The sequence below is a fragment of the Marmota marmota genome, unplaced genomic scaffold (assembly GCF_001458135.2).
Source record: "Marmota marmota marmota unplaced genomic scaffold, marMar, whole genome shotgun sequence".
NCBI classification, from domain to species: Eukaryota; Metazoa; Chordata; class Mammalia; order Rodentia; family Sciuridae; genus Marmota; species Marmota marmota.
Window position 1 is genome coordinate 323,986 of NW_025999942.1, and position 14,362 is coordinate 338,347.

A 14,362-nucleotide genomic window follows, 5' to 3' on the forward strand; every position below is an offset into this window, starting at 1 on the left:
GAAATGTGACATACTGTGAAAAGAAGGTAAAATGACATTGAAAAAAAAAAAAGGAATAATACCCATATCAGAATATATTTTTTAAAATGTGGGGTGGAGCATAAGAATTTCTGTTAATCCCTGTCCCTATCCACAGGGAGGAGAAAGGAAGGATAACATGGTATCTGGCCTGATTGGCAGCCTTATTTTTTTAGTATTTATTTTTCAGTTGTAAAAACACATTATGTTTATTTTATTTACATGTGGTGCTGAGGATCAAACCCAGGGCCTCACACGTGCTAGGTGAGTGCTCTACCGCTGAGCCACAACCCCGGCTCATTGGCAACCTTATTGTAGACTAATAATTTATTTGTAGACTAATAATTTGGTATTCAGTTCCCATGATTTGAATATATTGAGAATTTAGGATAATTTCTAAATTTATTTTTTAAAAAAACAGCAATAAAAGTCATGGCTAAGGGGCTGGGGATGTGGCTCAAGCGGTAGCACGCTCGCCTGGCATGAGTGCGGCCCGGGTTGGATCCTCAGCACCACATACAAACAAAGAAGTCGTGTCCTCTGAAAACTAAAAAATAAATATTAAAATTCTCTATCTCTCTCTTAAAAAAAAAAAAAAGAAAAAAGAAAAAAAAAGTCACGGCTAAGATATGCTGAGATGGCCAGGCATGGGGCACATGCCTGGGATCCCAGCAGCTCGGGAGGCTGAGGCAGGAGGGTTGTGAGTTCAAAGCCAGCCTCAGCAAAGGCAAGGTGCTAAACAACTCAGTGAGACTCTGTCTCTAAATAAAATACAAAATAGGGCTGGGGATATGGCTCAGTGATCAAGCACCCCTGAGTTCAATTCCTGATAACCCCCCCAAAAAAGATATGATAATATGTTACAATGTGCCAGGCACTGTGCAAATAACTCTCTATATATGATCTTATCATTTATAGAACCACACAATTATTTATACCATTACCATCACTGATCCAATATTTTAGATATTGAACTTGATAAAGAAGTTTTTACCAAGTTCAATATCAAGTTTTTCTTTTTAAAGAAGTTCAGAACTTTCTAAGGACAGTGGCTATCAAGTGGCAGAACTGGATTTTGAGCCTAGGATTTATCTGGCTGCAAACCCTACTCATTTGATCACTGACTGAGACAATGAAAATGACCCTGAGATTTAAAAAAAAAAATAAAGATGAATCTAGAGACACATGACAAAAGAGAGATCTTTTTTTAAAAAAAAATTGTAGTTGTAGATAGACAGCATACCTTTATTTTATTTGTTTATTTTTATGTGGTGCTAAGGATCAAACCCAGTGCCTCAAATGTGCTAGGCAAGAGCTCTGCCACTGAGCTACATCCCCAGTCCACAAACAAGCTTTCAAAGCCCCATTCCATAAAGGAGTTCTGTATAACCCTGGACAAGCACTTCTTTCTCTCTGAGCCTTGATTTCCTTGTTTGTGTGTGAGGAAGGGTAACTAATAGTACTCACCCCCCAAATTGTTATGAGGATTAAGCCAAGCAGCAAATGTAGTCTTCTGTTCCCATGATTATGTGTCGAGAAAGCTCCTTGGGTCCTCACAGCAGCCCTGAGGTAAATGGAGGCACTACTGCAAATGCCTTGGAGAAATCCAGATGAAAGAGGATCTCTTCCAAAACCTCTTTAAGGGAGTCCAAAATCAACCCACGATTTTTAATTTAATCAATAAATACAGATACAACAATTGTTTTAGTTTCCTCAGCTTCTGGAGCAAAGCACTTGGTGACTTTAACCAACACAGATCTTTTTTTCTGAGGATTCTGCAGGGCGGAGTGTGAAATCAGTTTTTCTGGCCTGAAATCAAGAAGGTGGCAGGGCTGAGTTCTCTCTGAGACTCCAACTAAGAATCATGTGTTAGGTGGAATGCAGCTGGCATGCCTTGGCTTGTGGCTCCATCCCTCCAGCGTCTGCCTCTGTGGTCCTATGGTCTTCTCCTCTTTGTATTAAATCTCCCTCTCTCTCCTATGAGGATGCATATAATGGCATTTGGGGCCCATACAATCCAGGCTAGTCTCTCCAACTCAAGAGCCTCAACTTTATCATATCTACAAGGATCCTTTTTTTTTAACCTGTGGTAACATTTATATGGTAACATTATAGGGTTAAGGCCTGGTATCTTTGGGGGCCGTGGTCAGTCTTTAAACTAGTAAGATATACATACAGTCTCTCCTGGAACAAAGTCCAGCAGTACCCAGGTGTTTGGGGAATCACACCCCAGAGTCAGGCTATTTATTCCTGGTACTGCAGGAGCTTCAAGCTGAACTGAAGAAATAAAATAGTTCTGGAAAAATGCTGTGGAAAGCTATAATGAAGTGCTAGAAATTAAGTCCAAACTGTATTCAAAAGTATGGAGAGGAAGCAAAGAGGAAAAACAAATATCATGACAGACAGGGGGAACAGTCAAAGGTTGAATGGGGAGGACTAGTCTCAAGCTAAACTTAGAAGGGTCAGATGTCAACTGCTCAAGAGGAATGGAAAAAAATATTCTAATTAGGAGGATTAGCAAGGACAGAAGTCAGACAGGAAATAGAACAATCCAGCAAAAGACAGTGAGCAGTGAGGGAAGACTCAGTAGCTAATGGGAAACTCATTGCTAGAAAGCCTTGAACACAGAGATAAATTGTTTAGATTTGAAGCAAAAGGCACTAGGGATCCATGGCAAGTTCTTGAGGAGAGGAAGGCTGTCATTAGCTATATAGTGTAGCAGGAGACATGAGTCTGGAAAGCCAACTGGAAAATTTGGACACAATTCAAATTCAAATTTGAGTAGTAGAGATGGAAATAATGGGAAGGTTAGAATCTGAGAGACCATTCACAGAATGTGTCAGAAGAAAAGTTTAACAGAGGTGGAGGAACACTAGGGCATCCAGGGAAGGAAGGTGAGAAATGAGCCCATTATGTCAAGGAAGAGCCTGCAATTTCTCCTTCTAGTTACTCTCTCCCCATCACCAGACTCTGGGGATCATAGAAGTAACATGATGGATACCATGTATCCTGCCAATTATGGCCAGCTTATCAACATTTTTAAAGTTATGGTGTTTTTGCAGGTAATGACTTGAAAATTTCTACTAACTCATAAAACACTACATCATATAATAAAAATGAGTCCCAGGCTGTTTGAGTTCAAAGTGTCTCTCCACTACTCATTCTCTTATTTGCTCATTCATTCATTCAACTAGTAGTTGTTCCCACTACTGTTTTAGGAGCTACCTATATAATGTGAAAAGTCCTGGTCCTGCCCTTAACTTCAAAGTGTTTGTAGTCCAGTGAAGAGAAAGGTAGGCAATTCTACTATGGTAAGATCATTACTTTAAGGAAAGTATGAGAGAGCATAGGAATGCAGCAGAAGGGTCCCCTCAGTATGCCCAGGAGAGCCAGAAAGAGCTTCACAAGGAGACAAGTTTGGCTATGCCTGAGACTTGAAAAATAAGTAGGAGTTATCCAGACAGCAGTGGGGATGATTCCTTCCAAGAAGAGATGAACACATGTGCAGGGAGGAATGGAAGAGCCAGACAAGACTGGGGAAGTACAATAGACAGGGATTGTTGAAGGCCACCTGCCCCGACCCCAGGGCAGTGAGCTGGGGCTGGAGAATGGAGATCACGAAACTGCATGCAAGTAGTGGCCCCCTACACCATAGCTCCCTCCTGCTCTGAAGTTCTGTTACCCATGTAACAGATGTGCTCAACTCTTTAGTTCAATTCTGTTAAACAAATACCTATCAAGAAAGCTTTGGGCACAATCTTTGACCTTTGAAGAAAGTCTGAAAATAAAATCTTTCTCCTTCAAGTAACCATCAGCCACTACTAATTCTATCAGGTGGTAAACGTCCTAGGAAATGACGCTGAAACCTCCTGGGAAGGAATCTTTTCCAGGCTCTGTCCCTGAATAGTCTCCTGTTTTTCCTTCTCCAAGGTATTAGCAAAACTTCTCACCAAGATTCATGTGGATCTAAGATCCCCCACACTTAATTAAGCAGAAACAATGAGCACCCACTTCCTTAGGGTTCTGTGATACCCTTCCAAATATCACAGAAACCTCAGCTGCCATCAGCATCCTCTCTCCTTGCTGCTCCTTTCAGCCCGTTACTCTTCTCCTGTTATGTACAAACTTCTTTGAAGTCCAGGCCATGCTCACCATACATACCATATGGGTGACATCTGTCTTGTCCACCCTTTCTCTTCCCCATTCCCTGAAGACTTGCTTACTACCCACATCATCCTGGGGGCTTTAACACTCATGAAAAGATGCAAGTAACATTTTGGTACAGGCACCTTGACATTCCCTCCTCTTCATTTAGGTCTCCCATTCACATCACCAGAGTTTGGATCTTGGTGTCACCCAGATCTGTCTTCTCTTTGAAGTCCTATCATCCTTGAGTACCCTACTCTTGACCATAACCTTCTATCATCCTGCTATTCAATGAATTTTCTCATCAAACTCATGGAGGGGCCCCCTCAACCTCTGAGCTCTGTTTTTATCCCATTAATACTACCACCTTGGTTCTGTTTTTTCTCCATCTGGCTTGTGCTTGTGGTTCCTCACTTTCTCTGCTCTGTTAATAAATTTGAAAGGGTCCTCACCAACTTGCATTTCTACCACATTCTCCTATTACATCCAAATCTCAGATGAATCCAGTGACCTGTTCTCCTGGCTGCCACACTTATGCAACTCAATCCTAATGCAGAGAAATCACACATGCATTCTAGACAGATGACACTGCAAATATGTGAAGTCCAACCCTCAATACCTTTGTCAATCACAGATTAATTAGCTCCCTTTCCAATACCTTGCAATGGCTCTTCCTACTCTCCCTTCTTTTCTCAAACCCATTAAGACATTTAGTCTTCAGTCATGAACTCTCTCAGTTTTCTGTTCTCATACCTTCAGAATCACCTAGATATGTACTTTCCCCTATTTCCTTCCTCCATTCCCAAAGGAAAAGGCGTCCTCTTCTTATTTCTACCTTTTCTGTCATCTCCATGACTAGGGCTTTCATACATTGGGCCACTTGTGTACAGTTTCAACAATTTTTATTTTATTGGCTTTTCTCAATAGCCTATAAAACATGTAGTCTCATCAGTTTTCAAAAACAAATACTTTGATTTTATATTCTTCCTCCCTATTCACTATCTCTCTTTCTCTTCCACTTTACTGCCAAACTACCTGCCCATTTTCTCCATTTCCCTCCATCTCACTCATTCCTTGGCCCTCTGTAATCAATCTCTGCTACCATAGCAACTACTTTGGCACATAACAACAGCCATCTCACATTTTGCAGTTTCAGTGGATTCTTTCTTATTTCATCATGTTTTACTTTGATGTGGCATTTGACAGTGTTGATTATATCTTTCTCTAAAATCTTTCTTGTTCCTTGTCTTCTCTGATACTACACTACACTACACTCTCCTGCTTCAATTCCACATTGTTTAACACCTTTTCTCAGCTTCTTTCAAGACCTCGTACTGCTGCCTCTCCCTTTCATAAATATATGCCTTCCCTGCCACCTTGTGTAAATGCCCTGGGAAATCTCATTCATCACTTGGCTTTGATGCTACCAGGAAGTGGATTACTGTGAACCATACATCTACTCTCTTCTGAATCTTACTGGTGAGTATTCAATTTCCTTTTAAACATTTTACTAGAATATTCCATCACATAAAACTCAACATTTCTCTGACTGAAGCTATCATTCTCTCCCAAACTCATTCTTCCTTTGCATTCCCAAGCTTGATTAAGAAGACCACCAAGGCAGGGATTGTGGCTCAGCGATAGAGCACTCGCCTAGCACGGGCAGGACCCAGGTTCGATCCTCAGTACCACATAAAAATAAAGGCATTGTGTGGTGTCCATCTACACCTAAAAATAAGAATTAAAAAAGAATATTAACATTAACAACACTATTATAATTAATTCTTAAAAAAAGAAGACCATCAGCCATCCAGTCACCCAAACCAGAATCCATGCAGTCATCTTTGACTCTTCATCATTCTCCCTTGCAGCATCCTCAAGGATGCTGCCCAGTTCTGCTACCTTAATAGCTCTCATAAACCTCCCCTCTACATCCTTCTACATCCCTCTACTCAAGAACAAAATCATGGCTTACCTGAATGAGTGCAGTCTTCTTTTAGTTGGTCTCTTGGCTTTCAAACTAGCTGCCACCACCCTCCAATCTGTCTTTCTCTCTGCTTTCAGAGTAATATGTACGAGGCACAAAGTTGGGTATGTTTGTTATAGCTTAAAACTATTCAGTAGATTTTCTTTGTGGGATAAATTGTGAGCACCTGTGTGGGAGCCACCAAGTCATGTAACCAGCGTTTTCCTCTCCTGATGGGTTTGAGGCACTATCAGTCATCCCCAATGATGTGGCTACTTTTAAGTGGCTGTAGATGGTAGCCCCCATCTTGAGAGTAGTAAAAATGCAGCCAAATGTGTCTTCATGCATGGGCGTGCCTTCCTACATCCCCAGGGATCGAGTTATTACCTTACCTGTCCTTATAACCCTGCCCCTCTTGACCTTTTATGGATGGAAATTTTTAAGAACCAGAGTCCCCACAATAAAAGACCACTCCAAAACAACCTAGCGCTCTCTCGCCAGCCTCTGTGATATTCCCTGCTCTCCCATTTGAGGAGCTTGAGGCCGAGGGCAGAGGAGCTGTCCCAGGGCTTGAATTGAAAAGTAAATTGTGTGTCTGTGTTTTATTTGATACCTTAGGAAATTCACTCAAGCAACCTCTAGTTTAGCTGCCTGCACTGCGGGCTGTACACCTGGGTATGCATTATGCAACCCTCCACAACACATGTGCCTACGTGTACCACCATGCACACTTTTATCTTCAGATATATTCTTCCAGGTATACTGGGTTTCAACCTACCACTTGTGTTTCCTGGAATCTAATGGATTATTTCCAGCATGGAAGGTTTTCTTTTGTTGCCTAGAATTGCTTCTCTCACCTTAATTACCTGGCAAATCATTACCTATCTTTCAAGATTTGGCTCAAGGACCATCTACTTGGCTCTCCCACCACTGGTTAGAATTAACCTCTCTATCCTGAGCCCAGATCTCTGTTGTAGCACTTTCAATGCTTGATTGCCATTGTTTTGGTATGTTTTTATTGTGATCACTGTGGACAGAAGCCAGGACTGATTCCTCTTGCTATTCCCATCACAGTGTCTTGCAGGCAGAAATTGTCAATATCTTCTGTCAGCTGTTTTGAAATAATGTCATAAAATAAAACTCATCATGTTTGATAAAAAAAAAACTCAGTTTTAACAAGTGTATATAACTGTATACCATCACCATAGTTATGATATAGAATATTTCCATCATCAAAAAAAGTTCCCTGGGCTGGGGATGTGGCTCAAGCGGTAGCGCGCTTACCTGGCATGCGTGCAACCCGGGTTCGATCCTCAGCACCATATACAAACAAAGATGTTATGTTCGCCGAAAATGAAAAAAAAAAATTAAAAATTCTCTCTCTCTCTTTAAAAAAAAAAAGTTCCCTTAGGACCCTCTGCGTTTAATTCCCTCTTCTTACCCTGCCCCCTAACCCTTTGTAACTTCTGATTTACTTTCTATCAGTGCAGTTTGCCTTTTGTGGAATTTCATATACATGAAATCAAATAGTAGAGAGCCTTGGTGTCTGGCTTTTCACTATATTAGTATAACAATTTGGCAATTCATCCACACTGAAGCATAAACCTCCAGTTCATTCCTTTTTCTAAATCGTATTCCATTATTTATCTTTTCACTACTTGATTAGAATTTGTGTCTAGTTTGGGGCTGTTATGAACAGAACTAAGAAAGTTTGCAAGTAAATCATTATGGACATGTGGTAGAAGTGGAATTCCTGGGGCATATGGGAAGTGCCCATCGAATTTTCTAAGAAATGAACCCAACTTTTTCCAGTTGACCATAGCATTTTTCATTCTGACCATCAATGCACAGGAAATTCAGATTCCATTACTTGTCAGTCACTTTAATCTTAGCTATTCCAGTAGATGTGCAATGGTATGTGACTAACGATGGTGAACATCTTTTCACGTATGCATTTGCTGTACATATTTCTTTGTTGGTAAAGTATATTTTTAGTCTTTTGCTCATTTTTTAAAAGTTGAGTTTTTATATTGAATTGTAAGCATTCATTATATAATACAAATAAAATTCCTTTGTCAGATATGTGTTTTGTAAATACTTTCTCACAGTCCATGGCTTACATTTTGATATTTTAGCACTATTTGGGAAGAACAGAAGTTTTTAATTTTGGTAAAATCTAATTTATTACTTTTTGCACTTTGTATGCCACTTAATAAGTTATTTCTTAACCCAAGGTCTTACCCTAAGATTGTTCTGTTTTCTTCTAGTAGTTCTATAGTTACAGCTCTTTTATTTATGTCTTTGTTCCATTTGTTGAAAAAATTCTTTTGCCATTGAATTGCCTTAGCAACTTTGTCAAAAATCGATTGGTCATATGTATATGAACTGATTTTTAGATCTACTATTCTATTTTACTGAACCATATCTTATCTTTGCACTGATACCACACTATCTTGAGCACTCTTGCTTTGCAATCAGGAAATATATTTCAAGTTTTTACAGCCTTTTTAGAACTATTCTGCTATTCTAGGTCCTTTGAGTTTTCATGTAAATTATAGAATCATCTTGTTAATTTCTATAAAAAAGCTTCTGGGATTTTAATTGGGTTTGGTGTTACTTTTAATCTATAGATTAATTTGTAAATAATTGATATCATTTTTTAAATATGGAAATTCTTTTTACATATAAAGTACTTAAGTCCATTCAATTTGCATAGAATTTTATATTTTACAGAACAAACTCACATATGTTATCTCATTAGATCCACCTAACCACACTATATGGTAGAAGAGAAATGCCAGCCTCACGTTGCAAATCAGAAGTCTAATAAGACTTCACTTAGGTCAACTAGTATAATGTATAAGTATATGGTGGTGCCACTTGGCTTGGCTTTTCCTTTCACTTCAGTAATTTTGATGCTTGGTCCTGTAAAAAATTGATCTGATGTATCTAAACCGTTGGCAGTAGGCCACAGCAAAAAAGACCTGCGAATGCAGAAAACTCAATCCTTCAGACTTGCTGCCTTTACTTGGGTGAAGAGGAACCTGGAAACCCAGCTCTGAGATTTCCCTGCTCAGTAGCTCCAAGTTTCTTGTGTCAACCACCATTCCCTGCCCTAATCCCAGCTCTCTGGGAGGCTGAGGCAGGCAGATCACAAGTACAAGACCAGCCAGGGCAACTTAGCCAGTTCCTGTCTAGAGTCAAACAAATAACTAACTAACTAACAATAACAACAATAATCCACAGATGCCTAAGCCTCCTCCCCCAACAAGAATTTGATTCAATTGTTTGGGGCACCAGGATTTTATAAAAGTTTCCCAAGTGACCCTAATACCCTGCCAGGTTTGAAACCTATGATTCCAAGTTTCTAGGGACAGTCAGTAAGAACAGTCAGAGGAGAGATTTCTGAGAGCTGAGCAGAGAGGGAACTGCCTCTAGGTCAGAGATCCCTTGAATAGCAGAGGGGAAGAAAGATGAGAGAACTAGATGAAAGGTCTTGTCAAATTCATGAAATCAGGAGGAGATGCTAAAAATTTCACAACTCTTTTCTCTGGGGACTGATCCCAAGCCCTTTCAAAATATCATTACCCTCACTGAAGAATAAGAAATTCAGGTCTCACAGAATCAGATAAATTCATAATAGGAAACAATAAGAGATTAGGTTGTTCAATTTTCTTATGTCAGAGATAAGAAAACTGAGGTCATAGGGATTAATGACTGGTTAACACTGTGCAGTGAGGGTATGAAACTCAGGGCTGCTGGGTCCTTGGAAGGGTTCTTTCCACCTTTCTGTGGGCCTAATCATCTGCTTACTTTATTCTTTAAAGTAAAGCCACCTGGGATACAGGAGCCAATTTTCCAGTTTATGGGTCATTCAGGCCACAGCCTCCCAAGTCTTGCTGCAGCAGAAGCATCCCCCCAAATTAAAAAGACAGATCCTGGGCTCACCTGAAAACCTAAATCATTGGGGTGGAGACTAGGAATGATTCCTCCAGTTCACTTTGCTTTCCTCTTTCACTCTGATACTTGATCTCTGGCCTGTTTTGTTTTATTAAGTGTTTGGGACCTGCAGGGTCTGGAGAGGGCTGATACTGGAATCCATGGCAATTCCTAACTGGGTGAACATCTGTGACTTTTGTTTGTGGAAAATCCACGCCTACCTGCAGAATTAGCAGGAAACAATACTAGATCTCCAGACGTATGAAACCAAGGATTTTTCTTACTTCCAAAAGATATGATGAAAATTTAAAATAGCAACTGAAAAGAAAAAGCCACAAAAAAACAGATACTAGACCCAAGCTTTACAAAATGACCAGAAAAACAGAATTGATCCCAGCTTGAGTGATCTGCAAAATGCTGAGGGTGGTCAGATACCGCATCTGGACTGGGCTGGATCCCTGCGGGCCTTATGCCTCAATCCCTGCAGAGCCCCGCCTTAGTCTTCCACCCCAGAAGCCCGCAGGCCTTTTTCTGTTCGGAGCACCCACCCTGAGACAGGTTGTGGAGGGCTGGGACAGCACCAGGACTGTGACCTCAGCCTCTGCAGTTTACTGGGCATCCTAGGCGCTGTGCGGGGTTTCCAGACCACGCTCAGGGATCCTGATCTTCAAAAGCAATCGCTTTAGATGATTCAGCGGGATGGCACCAGTGCTGCATCCAGCAGCGCCCAGTACAGAGCACATGTTCGGGACATACTGGTCACTATTACTGTGTATGGGGAGTAAGGGCAAGGGTCAGAGCTCTGGCCTTTCTTGGCCCCAAACCAGCCCTCCCATGTGGAGCCATGGGCTCTCTGCTTCCAGAGAGAAGCCATGGGCTCTCTGCTTCCCTGAGCTCCTCTGTACTCCACCCACCTACCCCTATGTGGGGGCCTCACCAAACGTTTGGCCTTCCTTCTTTCATTAGTGGCCCTCAGCTCTTTTTTTTTTTTTTTTTTATTTTATTGAGAGACAGTGTCTTGNTTCATATGTGCCTTTCAGCTCTATTTTTTTTTTTTATGTTAGTATGAGAGAGAGAGATTTAATTTTTTCAAATTTTTTTTTTTTTTTTTTTAGTTATCGGCAGATACAACATCTTTGTTTGTATGTGGTGCTGAGGATGGAACCCGGGTCGCACGCATGCCAGGCAAGCACGCTACCACTTGAGCCACATCCCCAGCCCCCCTCAGCTCTTCTTTACACTGAATAATCTGGCTTGGTGTTTAAACACACCAATGGCCAACCACCTTGCTTCCTGAACTTTCTAAGAGGCATCTGGGTTAAACCTACAATTTCTGGTAATTATGGGGAGGGCAGGGAGATGATGTGCCCTCAGCCTCTGGCCTCTGGGTTCTTGCATCCATGCAGAGAAATGAAACTTCTCCCATATTCTCATTCATATTCATATTCTTTCTTTCTCTTCCCCCCCCCACCTCACACAAACACACATACACACACCCCACATCTGGGTCCTTAGGAACCCAGAGAAGAAATTTGATTCCCTCAATGCAACTAGAAACTTGAGTATTGTAGCTCTTCTCTGGTTTTTGCCTCTTCCCCGATCAGGGTCACCTCCCTGGCCCATTGCTCAGCCACTTACTGGCTTACTGGCACTTGTCTTTGGTTCAGTTCCCCCCAACCATTTCTGAAGTCAAATATGACTCTTTCTCAGCCCTGAGAGGAGCACTAGAGCCAGCTTCTAAGGTAAACATTCACCTGGGTTCTCTTCTGGGGATTTTTAGGAGGCTCTTCCTGGGTCTCTCCTATGCTGGGTTTCCTGTTGGACTCTGGCAGCAGCTGAGAGAAGCCTACTCTAACTAATTTGTGTTGCTACCAAGTAATGCAGCAGCTAAGTTACTGCGCACCCAGCTCCAAGGAGCCCCTTTGCCCCTGGTAGTACCAGGTCTGCTGAGCTGAGCCCTGAGATGGGCCAGTCCTAGCTCTTGGCCATCATCATGATGTCTTTGGAGCTTGCCCTTGGAAATGACTGGCTAAGAGCCTCAGGGTTTGAATGTCATAGAAGAAAGAAATGATATCCTCTGAACACTGGGTTTGCACCTTCTACAGCATCCTCGTATGCTTTTGTCCCTCCATCTCAGGAAAAAGCAGCCTTGACTACTGCAACAGACTCAGTCTGTAAGGGAGATAGGCAAGCATATAAACAATGTCAATCCAGCATGTTGGTCCTGTAGCTAATGGGCTGCTGTCCTTCAAGGTGTGGTGGGGCAGAATGATTGGTGTCAAAGAAGTGGAGTAGCTTAAAGTTTATTTTAAGACAAAGAATGGATTGAGGGTATGGTATACAGTCTTCATGCCTTGATATGTGCCAACAGTTCACCCTCCTCAGTGTGTTAGCTTTCCATCACTATAACAAAACACCTGAGATAATTGCCATATAAAGAAGAAAGATTGATTTTGGCTCACAGTTTAATAGGTTCTAGTCCATAATTCGTGCTTTATTTTGGGCTGATGGTAAGGCAGCCCATCATAGTGGGCGCATAACTACTTACATCACAAGCCAAGGGGCAAAGAGAAAGAGAAAGAGACTGGGGTCCCACAATCCCCTTTGAGGCACACCTCAGATGACCTAAGGGTCTCCCCCTAGACCCCACCACCTAAAGCTTCCACCATTCTGCAGTAGTGCTACTCTAGGGACCAAACCTTTAACACATGTGCTTTTAAGGGGCATTCAAGTTCTAAACTGTAGCGCTCAGGCCCGCACTGTCCATCCCATGTGTTACTTCCATGGGCCTGTGCAAGCTGGCCTCCACGTCTTATGCCATGTGGCAAAGGGCCCATTAGTGCATATGGAACAAGGCACCACCCCAACCACACCAGCTTGATACATTCTCTCCCAGCATGGAAGAATGTACCTCCTTGAAGTTGCTCATACCTGACTGCTCTGGGCCATGGCTTCTGCAGCCCCTCATTGATTTCCCCAGAACAGTGTGGCTCTTCCATCACTTTGGCCCCAGATCATTTGCCATTTTCCTGAACATGTGCTGTGATATTTTCTTAAAATGCTGAGAGATCACTCTCTAGAACCTCTATCTGAGGCTCTGTCTTTGAAAGAGGGTATATAAGTTTACGAATGTACTAACAGTGTGAATGGTGCCCGTTCCTGAGCCTTACCTCTACTTCTGATCCGTCCCACTGATTTAATGTCCATAATGCTTTTTTGTTGTTATTATTATGGTTGTGTATGCACATGAAACCTACAATTGTAGGCATTTTAAGTGTATTGTTCAGGGGCATCAAGTATATTCACCTTACTTTATGATCCTCAACACCACTATCTAGAACCTTTCAACACCCCACAGACTTTTCCATTAAACCATAACTGTTATAGCAACTACCATTCTACTTACTGTCTCTGTAAATTTCACTTAGAAAACACATTTTCATAATTAAAAATATGCTAGTCATAAATTAGTACAATTGGTGTGGAGAACTGAAGATTGAACCTAGGGGCACTCTACCACTGAGTTATATCCCCAGACCTTTTTAAAATTAGTTTTCTATTTTGAGAGACAAGGTCTTGTTGTTTCCATGGCTAATCTTGAACTTGCAATCCTCCTGCTTCAGTCTCCTGAATAGCTGGGATTACAGGTGTATGCCTCTGTACATGGCTCCTAATTTCATAGAAATGCTACTGATTTTTGCAAGTTGATTTTGTGCCCTCCAACTTAATTCATTTACTAATTCAAACAGTTGTTTTTTTGTTTTGTTTTGCTTTTATGGAGTCTTCAGTAATTTCTAAATATAAGATCAGAGATAATTCAGCTTCATTTTAAATTTAGATATCTTTAATTTTTTTCTCTTGCCTAATTTGTCAGGCTAGGATTCCTAGTGCTATGGTGAAAAGAAGTGGTGAGACTGGACATCTTTGTCATGTCCCTGATCTTAGAGGGAAAACATTCAAATTTTCACAGTTGAATATGATCTTAGCTCTGGGCTTGTCATATATGGCCTTTATGGGCTGAGCTACATTTCCTTTATATCTAAATTGTTGAGAGGTTTTCTTTTTAATCATAAGACATTGAATTTTGTTGAATATCTTTTCATCATCTGTTGATATAATCAGATAGTTTTTGACTTTCATTCTCTTACTGTGGTGTATCACATATATTGATTTGCATATGTTAAACCATACTTGCATGCCAATGATAAATTCCACCTAATCATGGTAAATGAACTTTTTAATAGGCTGTTGAATTTGGTTTGCCAGTATTTCATTGAGGATTGTTGCAACTAT

General features: G+C 41.2%; 1 protein-coding gene across 2 annotated transcripts in view; it reads right to left on the bottom strand.

Annotated features, from left to right (window-relative positions):
- Positions 1 to 206: 206 nt before the first annotated feature.
- The window catches only part of Cdk8 (cyclin dependent kinase 8), a 172,529-nt gene continuing 158,373 nt past the window's right edge, over positions 207 to 14,362 (bottom strand). For both annotated transcript variants that reach the window (XR_007346926.1, XR_007346927.1), the window contains one exon: positions 207 to 7,241. The gene's annotated coding sequence lies outside the window, so the exon portion shown is untranslated. The remainder of the gene's footprint in view (positions 7,242 to 14,362) is intronic.